Below are 17869 nucleotides of genomic sequence, written 5' to 3' on the forward strand. Positions count from 1 at the left end.
ATTGTGTGTGAGTATGAATAGTCATTTGGTATTGAATGTAGTGAAATATATCAATTATAAGCCTATGTATTTGATAGGCATTTTCTACATTACTTCAGTGTAATCAAAATCTACAAAATAGAGCCCCCTTGTATTTAATAGTTGATTGAGCAAAACCGTCTTTCAGGCATTGTTCTCCATTTTTTGTTTTGTCATTAACCAAGGAAAGTCTAAGCATTTCCGTACACTATGGGACAGAATGACAATTCGTTATGATTACCTACTTTGACAGAGGATGCACAAAAAAATCCTTGCGGCAAGTAGCGTGGAATTGTTTAATAATCCACTTTTTTTTAAATTATACGCTACTCATCATTTTATCTATAACATGTCTTGCACAACTAGCGACATTTGTTTTTTATCACTTGACACATTTATTTTGGGATTCCACCCCTGTAAACATAATTTACTTGAACTAGTTACATGTGTTTTTAGCACTTTACACATTTATTTGGGGATTCCACCCCTGTAAACATAATTTACCTGATGACTCGTGAGCTGAGGAGGAGAGTCTCATTTCATGCAAAGATATTTGTTTCCAGAGAGAGGACGGAGGAGAGGAGGTGAGGTGACCAAAACCATTTGAGATTCTCCCACTGAGAATTTTAATGGGGTGTGTTGCCTATCCTTAGACCCTAGGGGCCACCATATTTATTTTTTCACAACATAAAAACATTGTAGAAAGTATAATGGAAAATTGCATACAAAAACACAACCCATTAGCTAAAACAAAACATTAACTACCAATATTATACGTTATTACAGCAGCATAATGATAGGAAGAAATCACAAAAACAAGGAGATTTACAGGCTTTGTCAGCTAACTTTATTGAATTTTATACAAGAACATTTTATTGGGAACTCATATTGTATGACTCCTTGTTAATGTCTCTCTTCAGGGCTGCACTTAATTCTTCAGCTTCTTTTCCCTAAATGGATTAACAAGAAAAAGGATCATGTAATTTTTGTCTATTTTATATGTAGTTGCATATCATTCATCTTTAATCTGGGTTCATTAAAGTCGACATATCTAAGGAAGTCAGAGAACAAAATATTTGATTATACCTTGCCAATTTCACGACTCTTTGCTCTCATTTTGTTGACCTGTGACTCAGAGACGTCAGCACGCTCATGGGCTTCCTCAAGCTCATGCTGCAGCTTCCTGTACCTGGACAGGTGAGTGTTGGCCTGCTCTTCCTGTAGGGGTGTCAAAACCCTATTTATTATTCATATAATGTAAAAAAAAAAAACGAAAGAAAAAACAATGTAGAATAACTGAATGATAGAGTCAAAGTAATGAGTGTGTATGATTGATTGACAGATCTGATACCATAACTACACTATTTTGTTATTTGTTTATTGAGAATCATGCATGCATTACAATGAAAGGAAGGAGTTTATATTTTATGCATATACAGTTTTTTTTTTGGAATATAAAAGGCAGTGGCAGGGGGCATGGCAATGGGTGCAGTCAGCCGGTTAGTGTGGCTGAATCTTTTATAAACCTTTAGCAGCCCTTATCTGCTTTTAGCACCGCTAGTATTTACACACTAGTGGTGCTGGGAATTAGTTTGCAAAAAAAACAGAATAGCCTGCCAGAAGCTAGAAGTGAAATAAAATAACATTTCAACTTACTCTGTTGATTGTCTGTAGGCTTGGTCCTTATGCAGGGGGGGGAATTGAGAACAAATGAGAAAAATCATCTAATAGAACATAAATTAAACACTTTCCAAACTTGGGTCTGTTGTAGACACACTTCCTCTCTGCTTACCTCATGTCAAAATAAGTCCTGCACGTGCTCCATACCTGCACAAAACAGCAAGAACTTGTGGGAGACTTATTTTGAGGTAGAGAGGAACTGACCTCGCTGAGGTATACTGCATAGGTCTACAACAGACCCACCCTTGAATATTCTGTTTAATTATACATTCCATTAATGTTATTTTTTCTTCACATTCCCCCCTCCAAGGCTACAGATAATCAACAGTAAGTGGAAATGTAATTTAACTTAACTTCCAGCGGACAATTCCGTTTTTTTGCAAGCTAATTCCCACGATGCTAGTGTGTAAATACTAGCATTGCTAAAAGCAGCTAAGCGGTGGTGTAGAGAGATTTTAGCATTTTTAAGCCAATTTCCTGCAATTCTAAACATTTTGCAATGGAGCTCAGAGAAAATGTTGCAGTTTAAAGCTAATTACCTTCAATTCTGTGAATTTTGCCATGGCTAATGATGTGTTCCTTTGCTCAAACATAATAACAAAAGCAATACTGCTAAATTCAATATTTGGGGAATTTTCTATTTTCTCTGACTGTCTAGCTTTTATTTAGGTGATTGTTACTTCTCAAAGATTATACTTTCAAATAATACATAGGTCCATTATCTTTTCTACATACTACTTGGTTTTAGTAATTTAAGTTTATACTGAAAGCATTTTCCATCATGAAAAATTGGTTTTATTGAGTTTCTATTTCCCAAATTAATAAATAAAATCATCACTTAAAAACTGCATTTTGTGTTTACTTGGGTTATCTTTGTGTAATATTTAAATTTGTTTGATGATCTGAAACATTTAAGTGTGACAAATGTGCAAAAAAATAAGAAATCTGGAAGGGGGCAAATACTTTTTCACAGCACTGTATTGTCGGGTTCACCTAGGGGTCATGATAAGGGTTGTACCAAAATGTTTGATGTATTAGAATAATTGATTATGCTTATGTAGTATTAATAGAATGGGAGGGGTTATAAGACCCCCCATCCTTACATTTATAGGGTCCTAGACTACAGATGAACAATATATATATTCATTATAGAGGTTTAGATTTGGTCCACAGTTGTTTTCTAGTTCTCTCTCTCTCTCTCTGACTATTACAAAAAGACCCCTCTTAGAAATGTGTGACTGAAACAGAACTCTGCAGGGGAGTGAAGGAGATAAGAGACTAGTCAGACATTCCACAATAAGTCAACATGGGGGAGTGGACATTTACTGCTGAGGCCTTAGAAAACACTGGAACTATTGTATCTCTTGCAAGTTAGTATAGCTGTGTATGCATGGGCTTGGTCTGAGGAGTAGCAGGTAATGACGTATGCAGTGACATCACAGGGGGTTGACTACAAGCATGATAAAAGCAACGTGGACTTTTCCTTTGATGCAGAACTTACTCGGAAACATGCTTGCTATGTTCCTGATTGTCAACTTCTGTCTGCAATTGCATTAATAAAGGTTTTTGAATGATTTCATTAAATATATTGTCATAATGCTAATTTCACCAATGAGCCAATGATGATTGACAAGGATGAAAGGAACGAACCGTAACAGTATGTAGACAAACATCAGTAATAGCCTTCTTGGTCTTTTCCTCTGCATTTATTGCTTCCTGGACAGTGTCTTCCATTTCACCTTTGACCTGAGCAAAGTCAGTCTCCAGCTTCTTTTTAGTGTTGATGAGGCTTGTATTCTAAACAAGTTATGATAACGTGCTTATGTTAAAATTACTACATGGGAAGCACATTTTTAATTGAGCATTTTGTGGACTTTACCTGGGAGTGCAGCAGTCCCACACGCTCACTGGCATCAACTAGCTCCTGCTCGACCACTTTGCGGCCTCTCTCTCTGTCTGCTCCAGTGCAGCCCTCAGTTCTTAAATCTCAGCCATCATCAGGTTATTTCTACTCCATGATAAACTAAAGTGTACCTTGAACGCTCCCTGAAAGTTCCTCAGCTGTTTCTGGTGACGTGACGTTGTATCGGTTAATGTGGCGACTGCTGCTCATCGAATGATTAACGGTTTATAATTGCGTGATTAAATGAATCAGGCAATTATTAACTCATTAACCTGGGGCACCATGGGAAAATTGGTTTTATTGAGTTTCTATTTCCCAAATTAACTCAAGGAATATCAGAATATTGATTTTACAACAGTCGCTAATTAATCAATTTCCTCTACAGTCTCATTTTGAACGTTGCATTATCCAGGAATCTGCACAAGCCCGAGTCCCACCAATGAGTCCGTACCACACCAATTTTAGTTGATTATTTATTTACTAGCACGCTAAAATGACACTATAAGATACACATACACAAAACAAAGTCTAGGCTATTGATTAGAACTTAGTACAAAGGGCCAACACACTATGACACGTGTTACACGAAATGGGGATTTGATTTAAAAGAGAGAGAAAAAGAGAAAGTACACGAGAGAAATATACATTTGGGTGCATTTGTCAGCTATGCTTATTTTAACTCTAACCTTGCCCTGAACTGCCGCTCTTATGGGTCAGAATATAATGATGTAGTTATGTGTTGAAGGTCTCCGATGGGGGTCTTCGCATGGACGTTTAGGCTTCTTGGACGACACACTTCTCTGGTGTAACTCTCTGGTTGTCCTCACGATGTCAGTGTCCTTTGTATTAGTGGTCTGTTTCCTCGCCCTTGTTCTGAAAGGGATCTTCTGAGGACAGCTAGCCCTGTAGCTCAGGGCTCACAGCGTAGGAATAAAAACAGTGTAGATACACGATTCGATGGAGTGGTGACCAGGTGGTCGGTTCTAAATTCACCCTCTTAGACGTAGCTACTCATCCGTAGCATGGATAGAAGAAGGTTCCTTTGTCTTCAAACTCGTGTTGCGTTTTGGGTTCGTTGACTACTTAGACCTTGGCTGCAGCTCGGGTCACGTAGTCTAACATGTTCATTCTTAACTCACATGTCTTATACCCTCGGGTCAGAAGTGGGCGTAACTGCCTTTAGGGCAATTCTCTGGGCGTAACAAGTTACGAGGCAATGTCTGGATTTTACTCAGATCCAATTTAGACAACTAACTTCACATTTCATCTTTACCAAAACATTCTCTTTGATTTGGACATTTTCCACCCAACGTACAATGTATAAACATCAAGCATATACTAGGACAACTCTTAAAGTTACACTGTTTTCGTTATAACGTCCTTTAACTTTTAATAACAAAACAAAAATGACATTCATTTTCATATTCCATCTTTCGTCATTACCACCATTGTGGCTGACGAAACCCATTGTCCCAAAGTCCATTTATTGTATGAAAATGTTCTGAGGCCGGTTCTCCATAGTGAGAGTGCTGCCTTAGATTTACAATGGGCGTGAGGTGTCATAACCCCCCCCCCCATCTTCATACCCCTTGATCTGTTCTCCTCTGGTGGGTGTGAGAGATCTCTCTGTAGGATTGTGGTCCACGGTAACCTGAGCCGAGCAGGACATTCATGACACTGGCTTGCAGCAGCCTGGCGGTTGGCATGGCTCAGCTGAATCTCCATCTCATTGAGGTCTCCCTCCATCTTCTTTTTGATTCTCAGGGCATCATTCCTGCTCCTGATCTCAGTGTCCAGAGTGCTCTGCATGGAGTCCATCATCCTCTGGCTGTTCCTCTTGATCTGCTCAATCTCCTCATCCTTCTCTGCCAGCTTCCTGTCAACTTCACTTATTAACCTGGGTTAGCTCTAGCTGAGCATTGATAATCTTGGACTCCTCGTGCTCCAGTGAAGCCTGTAAGGAATTTGTTGATTCATTGCTGAAGTAGCATGCCATATCAAAGACTACAAAGTCTGTTGATAATAATAATATAACAAGGAATGTCATGCGCATTATAGTATATCAAAGTACTTTTTATAGCATTAGCTCTGCTTAGGTATACCCATTCATTTGTTGGGAGCATATACTGTATAGTGTCAACTTTATTTTTTATTTTTACACAGTTTACAATTCCATTTAGTCAGCACCTCTACTAACTTGGATGTGCATCAGCTCATGCTTTTTACTGGACTGTTACATCTGCTTCCTCCAGGGCAGTCGGGATGTCTTACTTCTCAGCCTCCACAGTCTTCTTTCCCTTTTCAAGCTCATGAAGTCTTCCCAGTCTCACCAATATGTACACTCAAATCAGAGATCTCCTGTGTTGGGAGACATCGAAATATCAATGAAGGCACAAGGTTAATTTTGTTAACCAAAACAAGAGTGCCAGGCTATAGCACCGCTGTGTTTCTTAACTTGCTGTAAGTTGATGGTTCACAATGTTTTACGTTTTGGTGAGTTCATTAAGGTAATTTCGCTGAATGGAAATCTACATACGCTGTAGGCTCTTATTCTCCCTCTTCATTGTTTCCAGTTGGTGCAAATATTCTTCATTGGAGTTTTTCAACAGCTCAGTGCTGAGAGAGCAAGCCTCTTTCACAGAACCTTCTAGCTTTACCTGGCCCTCCTCGAACTTCTGCTTCCACTCTGCCAGAGCCTGGGACCTTCAAACAAGTTAATGAATAAATGAGCGACTGAATAGATGTATTTCATTCATATTTTCTTGCTATCTTTTCATTCATGTTATCTTGTCAAAGTTAATTTGCATCTTGTCAAGCTGGGCAGCCAAAGCGTTAGCTCTCTCTACATCAATCATGTGATCCTCCACTTCACCCAGCAGTCTCTGCTTGGTCTTCTCCAGAGAAGCACACTAGGCATTTGTTGACTCAATGCATTCCTCTGCATCTTGCAGATGCTGGGCATGCTTTTCCCTGAGAGATAAAAACGGTGGTTATACTATTACACATTTGTTGAGTCATTATCGATTTTGTTGTTGGATGACTATATTATAGAGATGAAGATAGAGAAGACTTGGCATCCTCAAGCTCCTCAGTGCGTTGAATGGCATCAGTCTCATACTGTCACACCCTGATCTGTTTCACCTGTCCCTGTGATTGTCTCCACCCCCTCCAGGTGTCGCTTATTTTCCTCAGTGTATTTATCCCTGTGTTTCCTGGCTCTTTGCCAGTTCATCTTGTATGTTTAGTCAAGTCAACCAGCGTGTTTTTCCCCGTACTCCTTTTCTATTCTCTTTGCTAGTCTTCCTGGTTTTGACCACTGCCTGACTCTGGACTACATTCCTGCCTTCCCTGACCTTGAATCTGCCTGCCCTTCGGTACCTATTGGACTCTGAACTGGTTTTGACCTTTGCCTGTACACGACCATTCGCTTGCCTACCCCTTTTTGGATTAATTAACATTGTAAGACTCCAACCATCTGCCTCCTGTGTCTGCATCTGGGTCTCACCTTGTGCCTTGATACATACTTGGTGCTTCACTGAGCCACCTCGCCGTTGGCCTTGGACATTCCACGCTGCAGCTCAGCCTTGATCTCCTGTTCCTCCTCAAACTGCTCCCTGAGCAGGTCAAAGTCAAGGCGGGCTGACTGAACAGAATGGGCAAGGGCGTCCTTTAATTAAAATTGTATGTTATTTCCCAAAAGGTTTCTAATTAAAATGTTCTGTAGATATAAAAAAAATCTCTAGATTCTTTTGGATATTTCTTTATCTTAACCTCCTCCCTAACGAGACTCTTGAGCTCCTCAGTCTGTGTGAAAGCTTGCTTTCAACTGGGAAACAAGAGCTTCTTTCTCTTCCAGCTGGCACCCAAATTCACCTTAGTGAGAAAGTGATCTTAACACATTTGTCATTTGTGTATTAAAACCTACTATGATGCATATAATGGGTCAGCAATGAAAAAACATTGCTAAATTCCGACACCCCTCTAAACAGGCATCTGTAATGTTATGACAGATTTTACACACCATTTTCAGTTTGAAGTCTTGCTTTTTGGGCACTTAGGTCATTCAGCTGACACATGTTTTCATAATTTTTGGTTTTGAGCTCACTCAGTAGATCTAATGTTCTACATATCTTTTTAAGGTTGCCCTGTTAAATTAAATATTTTATCATTGAATTTTAATGTTGTTTTGTACAGTATGCATGCCCTCTTTAAAATGTAGGCCTATTTATTTATTTATTTAACCTCTTTTTCTCCCTAATTGGTAGTTAGTCTTGTCCCATCGCTGCAACTTCTGTGTGGACTTGGGAGAGAGAAGGTTGAGAGCCAAACATCCGCTGAAACATGACCCCGCCAGGCTGCACTGCTTCTTGACACACTGCTTGCTTAACCTGGAAGCCAGCTGCACCAATGTGTCGGATGAAAACACTGTACAGCTGGTGACCGAAGCAAGCATGTTTCCGCCCGGCCGCCACAAAGAGTCGTTAGAGTGCGATGGGACAAGGACATCCCGGCTGGCCAAACCCTCCTCTAACCTGGACCAATTGTGCACCGCCTCATGGGTCTCCCGGTTGCGGCCGACTGCGACACAGCCCAGGATCGAACCCGGATCTGTAGTGACGCCTCTAACACTGATCAGTGCCTTAGACCACTGCGCCACTTGGGAGGCCCTGTAGGCCTAAGTCATTAATTGCCATTTTGGATTCACTCTTTTTTCTTATCCAGCTTCTGCTTGACACGCTGGAAGTTGTCTATTTGTTCTCCCAGTTCTGCCACAGTGTCGGCCTGCTTCCTACGTAGAGCAGCAGCGGTGGCCTCATGCTGCAGGGTGGACTCTTCAAGATCACGACGCAGCTTCTGGAACTCAGCCTCATGCTGCTTGCTCATCTCAATCTGAGCAGCTGTTGCACCTACAGCTTTTTCAAGCCTCTCACTGATCTCTTCATGTTCCCTGGAGAGATCCGAGCTCTGCTTCTCAACCTTGGCCCGAGTAGCACGTTCAGCCTCAATCTCCTCCTCCAGCTCCTCAATACAAGCCTGAAATACACAGTAACACATGAGGTTTATCCAGTGTTTTGTTTGAGTATAATTCAATTTAAAATAAGCAATCAAAAGATCAACCTTAGTTCCTTGATCTTTTTCTGAAGCTGAGCCCCAGGTGCTTGTTCATCCTCAATCTTACTGAGGAACTGACAAAGTCAGTTTGTATAAATTAAAGTCAGATGTTTAGGTTTTTTGTTGTTGTTGAATTTCTTATGTTAATCAGAAACCAACTGAATCATACTTACTAAGCATTTTGTCTGACTGCTGGTGGTCGTTTTCCAGATCCATTATGTATTCCTGGGCCTGTTTAAGTAGTACTTTAAAGTATTTTTACGTAAGTACTTTACACCACTGCCTGTTGCACACCAAGCTTCCATTCCCCCTGCCAGAAGGGGATTTATTGCTGATTTAAGATAAAATTGTCAACCCTGTTAGGATCAACCCTGTCACTTTATTCGGCACTTAGTAGGCACTTACTATAGTGATTTTTTTATTTAGCATCTTGAGATGGGAAAACTTTTTATGAAGATGAACATGTGCTCTTTATGACAGAATGTTAAAAGTTGGTGAAATCCAAAGTTTTTTATGACCTAGTTACACATCTCACAAGGCACCAAATTGGTGGAACGACCCACCTAATTAGCACTTACCAATTTTGCTGTGGGTGATGAATTCAGTCTAGCATGTTTCTGCACTTAAGTGTTGCTTTTGATTATGCTGATGATTAAGATGGTGATTAAGATGGTGATGATGATGATAGTCATGATGATGATTTTGATGGTGATGATGAGGGTGATGATGACGATGATGATGATTATGATGGCGATGATGATGATGATGATGATGATTGGCATGATGATGATTATGATGATGATTATGATGGTGATGATGATGATTGTCATAATAATGATGGTGATGATTGTCATAATGATGATGATGGTGATGATGATTATGATGGTGATGATGATGATTATGATGGTGATCGTCATGATGATGATTATGATGGTGATGATTATGATGATGATGGTGATGATTGTCATAATGATGATGATGATGATGGTGATGATGATGATGATTGTGATAATGATGATGATGGTGATGATGATTGTCATGATGATGATGATGGTGATGATGATTGTCATGATGATGATGATGGTGATGATGATGGAGGATGATGATGATTATGATGGTGATGATGATTATGATGATGATGGATGCTGCTGCTGCCCCTCTGGTCAGACGTCTGACCTGGTCTCAAGCATCTATTTTGCCTGTTCATTTATGAAAAGGTTATATCTACACACACACTGGAGTCCTTGCTGGTAACAAATGCATAGAATATGAAATACCAAGTTAGGTGGTGTTTGAATGGCCTTGCAGTAAAGTTAAACTGACAAGGATGTAATCTTTAAGACTTTGCTTGCATGTAGTAGCACTAATAGTACTATTAGTACTACACTGACTATGAAGATGGCATAACAGAATCTGTTACTAACAATAATGAATCAAGCTTTGTTCAATTTTATATTTGTGATGATACAATATAGAATGTACCACATAATAATAAGGTGAATTTATGTTTATTTCCCCATCCCAGAGTAAGGTGCCATCATGAGCACTGACGCAGAGATTGTGGTCTTTGGCCCAACGACCATTTACCTTTGGAAGCCAGAAAGGGAACGAACTGAAGCCCTGGCTGCTCCCTTTGATGCCAAAACAGCTTTCTTTGTGGTTGAGCCCAAAGAAATGCACCTCAAAGGAGGGTAAAGAGGGTGGCAAAGCCACTGTCAAAACTCTTTGTGGGCAAGTAAGTATGGCCACCTTAATAAAATGTGTTTTAATAACTAGCAAACATTAATGTTGTAAAAATGAAGCACTGACTCTGTGATCATACTATAGAAAGAATACCTAATAAACTGTATACATGATAGTAACATCATAAATGTTAATTTTCTTTCTGTCACAGACCATCACCATAAAGGAGAATGATATCCACTCCGTGAACCCTCCAGAGTATGAAAAAAATGAGGACATGGCCATGATTACCCACCTCAATGAGCCCACTGTGCTGTATAACCTCAAAGAGCGTTATGCAGCATAGATGAGCTACGTGAGTTTAAAGCCAGGCACCACAGGCTAATAGGGATTTTTTTTCTTTATTCTCATCAGACTGAAACTTTACCAGTTGAAAGTATAGATAAATACATTCCAACTTTTATTTCTTTAAAAATTAAAATATGCAAATGAGGCAAAGCTTTCTTAAATATGCGCTAATTTGCATATTATGAGAATCTGTTTTTCAACACATTGCTTCAGGGCAGAATGTTTTTGTTTTGTTTTATTGTGATAAGACATTCAATGGTCAGACTTTTACAGATCCGTTTATCACAATATTGTCATGTCATGGAATTATTTAAAAAACACTATTCACATGTATGACGGATGCATATTTAGCATATATTTACAAATAAAATGACACTTCAAAACGACACAAGTAATAAAAAAAAAGCCTCTGTAAAAGTCTGACTATGAGACCTAAGAACCTGTGTGTGGAATAATGGGAATGTACATCCTTTGAAGACTGAGAAAAATGAATTGGCGCCCTGGGAACATGTCATTTTGAGAAAACGGCCGATAAAGAGTAAACGTACTTTCCAATTAAAACGTACTTTCCATAAATATGACCATTTATGTCACATTAATTAAACTTCTATTCATATATCACTTCTAAACTGACAAATTAACATTAAATATACATTTTACAAATACATTAGCATGTTTAATACATTTGTTTCAAACAATAGAGCATATGCTTTGAATACTGGTCTGTTAGGCAAATATGCAGTTTTGGACAAATTCGCATATCACTATGCTCAATTTGTTACATACAAGGATTTTGTATAGCTGTTTAAATGTGCAGAACATTAATCAGCTATGCCTGCCCCATATGTAAGGCCCTCTTTGAGTTGTTGCTGTTGACGCTTTACTTTCTTGACTGTGTCATGGAACACTGCGCCAACGCTTGGCACACTCCATTGAAGCGGCATCAGCTCTGACAACTCCTCTCTGATTGCTCCAGTGTCACCAAAGTTCTGTCAAGCCACAATTTGTTCATCACATTTGTTATAGCAGTGGCTCCCTCATTGAACGTGGCTGCTGCCATACTGGCTGCTCCGTCAATGCGGCTTTTGGGGCATCGCGACCATATTACAGAGTTCAGACATTGATTTGCGTTCTGGGTTCCTCCGTGCTACATTCTTTTGAGGACGTTATAATTTGGCGTCCTATGATATACAGGTACCATTTTCTGTGCAACCTCACTATTAAAAAATGTATGGCCTCCAAGGTTTTTGTGACAGGGTGAACCTTCACCATTTTCTATGGCTCGCTGGTACCAGAACCAATGCACACACTTATCCCGTAGTTGGAAGTGAATCCTCTCTTGTGCCATCGAAGGACACATTAATGTCTATGATGGGATCCTCATCCTCCTTCAGCAACTCTGTTATATCTGGGTCTATATCTGCGTATGCTCTTCTAATTATCTTTGCAGCACTCTCCATTAACTGTAGCCCTCTCTGAATCTCTGCAACTAAAGTGGGGGGGAAAAGTACTTATTAACATAACTGCAGGACTAAATATCAGCATGTTACACTATGTAAATATTAGCATATCAGCACGTATTTACTTTATGTAAAGCTAATTTCTTACTAATCGCATTAGGCTACAGCCCCATAACACTGGAGGCCTATGTGACAGTCTCATTGTATGGTTATGGTTTCCTATCACTCTGTGTTGTTAACTTTGAATACATTTGATGGAGCAAGGAAATAAATATTATTTATACACAGCAAGTCACCTGACAATAATGGGCTACTCTCCCTTTTTATTTACCTGTCATTCTCCTGTCATGTCTCTGATATGAGCTGAGAAGCAAGGAAGGAATCCCTAGGACTTTGCTTATTTTCTTTAGGGCTGCATAACCAAGTCCAAGATTGTGGGCTAGTAGAACCATCCTCACATTTATATCAAATCCCACATCTCCCCTGGAGCACTCCTGCAGCCTGGAGGAACTGTAAACACTCCTCCTAAATGCATCACGATCACCTTCACAGTCTGCACATTCTATCGTGACAGAATCACTGGTTGGTGAAGTCTATGGTGATTTTCAGTCCAGTGATAAGACACTTAGGGCAAATCAAATCATGTACAAGTTGGTTTATTTGAGACGTGGAATAAAAGCCACTGTTGGCTGGCTGCTGTCTGGTTGATCGCTGCTAGCTGTCATCTTCATCTCAACTAATTTGTGTCTCAAAGCGCTGCTGCGGGCTAGCTTCTTTTCCTCCTCTACCTGTACTGCCACTGCTTCGATCGACGGATCAGGCACATGTTTTCTTCCATTCAGCTGCTTTTCTCGCATCGCCGATTTTTATTCGCATACTGTAGGTATATTCTTCAAGAGCTCCAGAGCGCTCAGGACCTTAGACTAGGGCAAGGGTTCATCTTCCAACAGGACAACGACCCTAAACACAAAGCCAAGACAATGCAGGAGTGGTTTCAGGACAAGTCTCTGAATGTCCTTGAGTGTCCCAGCCAGAGCTGAACATCTCTGGAGAGACCTGAATATAGCTGTGCAGCGATGCTCCTCATCTAACCTGACAGAGCTTGAGAGAATCTGTAGAGAAGAATGGGAGAAACTCCCCAAATACAGGTGTGCCAAGCTTGTAGCGTAATACCCAAGAAGTCTCGAGGCTGTAATCGCTACCAAAGGTGCTTCAACAAAGTACTGAGTAGTGTCTGAATAGGTATGTAAATGTACTGTTTCAGGTTTTTTTTAAATGTGTAGATTGATGAGGGGAAAAAAACAATTTAATCAATTTTAGAATAAGGCTGTAAGGTAACAAAATGTGGAAAAAGTTAAGGGGTCTGAATCCTTTCCCAATTCAACGTAAAAACCCATGCTACTACAACAGATTACTGTACTGTAATTGTGTAATAAGCCTGAAACTGGTTTTCACATGCCTTTCTTTATCAGGCCATGAGAACCAGTCAATCCTGATCACCAAACCAATGATGGTAAAATGATGGTAAAATGATGTTTAAAATAAAATTGTTAGCTAGATGAACATTGTTCAGTGATGCAGTTGAGTATGCTCTAACTGAGATTGCATTGAATAAAGATGAACAATGAGAATCATCTGTCTACTCCAGTCGAGAATCTGGTGCAGGAAAGACTGTTATTAACATCAAACGTGTCATCCAGTACTTTGCGACAATCGCAGTGTCTGGAGGGAAGAAGGAACAAGCAACAGCTGCTGCTTCTGGGAAAATAAAGGTCAGAAATATTACTGTAGCCTTACAGATCCCGTATGAAGGGGTTGTATGCATCAACACTAACATATTTGATGACAGGGCTCACTGGAGGATCAAATCATTGCAGCTACCCCCCTACTGGAGGCTTATGGTAATGCCAAGACAGTGAGAAAAGACCATTCCTCTTGTTCAGTAAGTGTAAAATCTACACTTTTGTATTTGTAAACTTTCTTCTGATAGGTTTTTGGGGGAAATACACTGATGGATATTTAATTCACTTTTTAGGGTAAGTTCATCAGAATCCATTTTGGAACAAGTGGAAAGTTGGCCTCTGCTGATATTGAAAAAGGCCTTTTGCCTTTTGGTAGGCCGTCATTGTAAATAAGAGCTTGTTCTTAACTGACTTACCTAGTTAAATAAAGGTTGAAAAAAAAATTATTTTTAAACATAGACATTTATCCTGTTGCTATTTTCACTACTTGTAGCTCTCAGACTACATAGACATTTATCTAATGCATATAAACAGTACTGCCAATGGGTCTCTCACTAGCACCGCCAAATCCTCCCTCTGGGATTTAGGATCCTTGTCACTACTTTTATTTTCGCTACAAATTCCTTTAAATGACTTACTGAAATTCATTGGGTTGTCCTGTTCAGATTCGTAAATGTGGTGTTTCCCCCCCAGGTAGTCTCCAGTGATGGTCTAGTCAGGGTGGGTCCTAGTCGTCTTTGGTCGGGCAGGAATTTCCTTCACTCTCCCACGGAGAGTGCCACCGGTGTCTCCTTCGCTGACCCTCACTGATGCCTTCCTCAGACAGAATCACACATCCTTGGTCATGACGCCAGGTTGTCGTGGAAATGACCACTAAGGACCACAAAGTCAAGCTTAAATGAATGTATGTTTATTCACTCCAGCGGAGAGATTACAGACAAACAGGACTTAATGTAGAGTTTAGTCAGAATCTCTGACGAGGTATTTCCCCCTCAGCATATTTTTAAACTGTCGCTACGGGTTACAGAAAGATACCCAGAGACCGGCTGCAGAGGAGAACACCTGGCAACCACAGTCTGGGCGTTCAAGCAATATTTCCACTCCTGATGAACCGACCTTGTGAGAGCAAACCTCAGACACCCTGTCTGTCTACAACAGGCACATTTCTAAGTATGCAACAGGTCAAACATGCATGATAAGTGTGAGACACTGAAAAAGCAGAAAGAGACACAACAAAATTCCACTGCAAAGTACCTATACAAATACCTAACATCACTGATTGGCTCTTGGCTCTTCCAAGGCTATATGAGTATGACTCACATATTCTGAGAACTCACCTTGACTGGTTCCCTATCAGCACTTGGAGGAGTTCTGCAAGGCGTCTTATATAGAGAGATACATGTCCAGTCAGTAATGGCTTGCTCTATTTGGACTGTTTTGGTTATGTATTTTTACCACTGATCTGGTATCTTTTGTCTATCATTAACACATATCGATACTAAACATGCCACTGATATTTCTGTGCTTTCACAGAGATCAGTTATGTTGTTTTAATACTTATCAATTTAGTAAAGCTATTGTGAGCACTGTTGAACATAAAAAGGATGATCTAATAAATGTAACTATGTAAACTATGAAGTTATTACTGACAATAATATTTAATTCTAGATTAAGACCTCTGTTCTCTAATAGAATGCAGTATTGGAAGATTGAATGGGGACCTAGTCACATTGGATATTAAGCCTCCCAAAATTGTGGGTTGAATTTCATTATGTATTTATAGAATAGGTCACCTGTGATTGACCATTTCTTAACGTTGTGTAAATGTTGTTCTGCGAAGGATATAAGTTACTGAAGTTTAGACATTGTTTTGGTCTTATGTTGACACTAGTCTCCTCTAATTCACCTCGGCACTGCAGTTTAGCTGTGGAGAAGCTCTCAAACGTCACCAGCATACTGTTCCTGAATCCTTTGATGTGACAAGTCTTTGATGTGACAAAGGAGCAAAGTTGGGCTTCTGAGAATGATGATAACTCATGACAGTGGAAAACGGCTTATCTCCTTGAAAAGAAAACATAAAGGACTGCAGAATTGTTTTATATATATAATATATATACAGTGTATATACAGTATATATTTTTTATTTTCTGGGAAATCTCTATAGTTTAAAGTTATAGTTTGTGCAGGCAGTACTCTTTGTAATACATGTATTTAACAAAATAGTGTAGCGTACTCTAGTTTAAAACCCAATGTTCTGTAACTAGCTTTTCCTTTGTAAAATGCCTATCATTCTAAGAAATTACATATTATTTAGTTGGGAAACCAAACTTAATTGATCAAAAACTAAAATTGTAGTTTGCTTCTAAATAGCTTCTTATCAATAGGTGTTTTTTTTTCGTGGTCAAGATTACATAACCTAATAGGAAGTGATGTAGCTTTGACCTAACCTAAGGATCGTACCCTTTTTTTAAAAAATGTTCACCTAAAATGACATACCCAAATCTAACTGCCTGTAGCTCAGGCCCTGAAGCAAGGATAGGCATATTCTTAATACCATTTGAAAGGAAACACTTTGACGTTTGTGGAAATTTGAAATTAATGTAGAAGAATAGAACACATTAGATCTGGTAAAAGATAATACAAACAAAAAAACATGCATATTTATTTTGTTTTGTTCCATCGTCTTTGAAGTGCAAGAGAAAGGCTATACTTTCAGATAGGAGTCTAGGTGTCATTTATATTTTGGCCACCAGATGGCAGCAGTGTGTGTGCAAAGTTTCAGACTGATCCAGTAAAGAATTACACTACTGCACAATATTTTGTATGAAGTCTGCCAGGACTTTGCCCAAATATTCCGAATTGGTCAATTGATACATTTTCAAGTACATAACTATTGAGAACATACAAAAATGCTATGGTAATAAAAAATTATAGATTACATTTTAGCAGACACTCTTATCCAGAGCGACTTACAGTAGTGAATGCCTACATTTCATAAAAACATTTTCTTTATTCTTTTTTCTCCGTACTGGTCCCCCGTGGGAATCGAACCCACAACCCTGGCGTTGCAAACACCATGCTCTACCAACTGAGCCACACTCCCAGGAATGTCATACATGATGGATCATTAGCTTATACACTAATTTCCATGCATCTAGATGGCCGGGTGGGGTGGGTGTGGAGCCAGAGACAGCAGTGGGGTCAAACTGTAGACCCCAGTTCCTACATTTGAACATACAAATTGATTTTATCAAACAAAACTATGCTACATTTTATCTCTTGGAACCTCAGGATGACAAATCAGAGCAATATTACTGAATGTAAGTACATTATTTACCTTCAGAGGTGAATATATCAAACCAGTTGCTGTGATAAAAGTTGTTGGTTGTTGTGCACTCTACTCAAACAATACATGATATTTTTTTTACTGTAATAGCTACTGTTAATTGGACACTGCAGTTAGATTAACAAGAATTGTAGTTTTCTGCCCATATAAGACATATCTATGTCCCGGAAAGTTGGCTGTTTTATACAACGTCATTCTAGTCACATTAGCTCACGTTAGCAACACACGTCCCGGTTTAGGGACACCCATCCCGTAGAGGTTAACCCTTTTGGGTTCCATGTAGAACCCTCTGTGGAAAGGGTTCTACATGGAACCAAAAAGGTTCTACCTAGTACCAAAAAGGGTTTTACAAAGGGTCCTCCTATGGGGACAGCCAAATAACCATTTGAAGTTCTAGATAGAAAAAAAGGTGCTAAGTGTATGAACACTGATCTACTTAATCCTTGTCACATTAACTGAAGTATGGGCCTTTCTCCGTCCTAGATGGTTTTAGGAAGTTAATTGGGGATCCTCAAGTTCAAGTTTCTTTTTTATTCGTCGTATGTATCAGATACGGTATACACCGTCCAATGAAATG

At 39.5% G+C, this 17869-nt stretch overlaps 1 pseudogene; it reads right to left on the reverse strand.

Moving 5' to 3' along the window:
* Positions 1–1098: 1098 nt before the first annotated feature.
* LOC115147808 (myosin heavy chain, fast skeletal muscle-like) lies at positions 1099–13061 on the reverse strand (annotated as a pseudogene).
* Between the last annotated feature and the right edge of the window lie 4808 nt (positions 13062–17869).

Source organism: Salmo trutta, chromosome 14 (genome assembly GCF_901001165.1).
Source record: "Salmo trutta chromosome 14, fSalTru1.1, whole genome shotgun sequence".
NCBI classification, from domain to species: Eukaryota; Metazoa; Chordata; class Actinopteri; order Salmoniformes; family Salmonidae; genus Salmo; species Salmo trutta.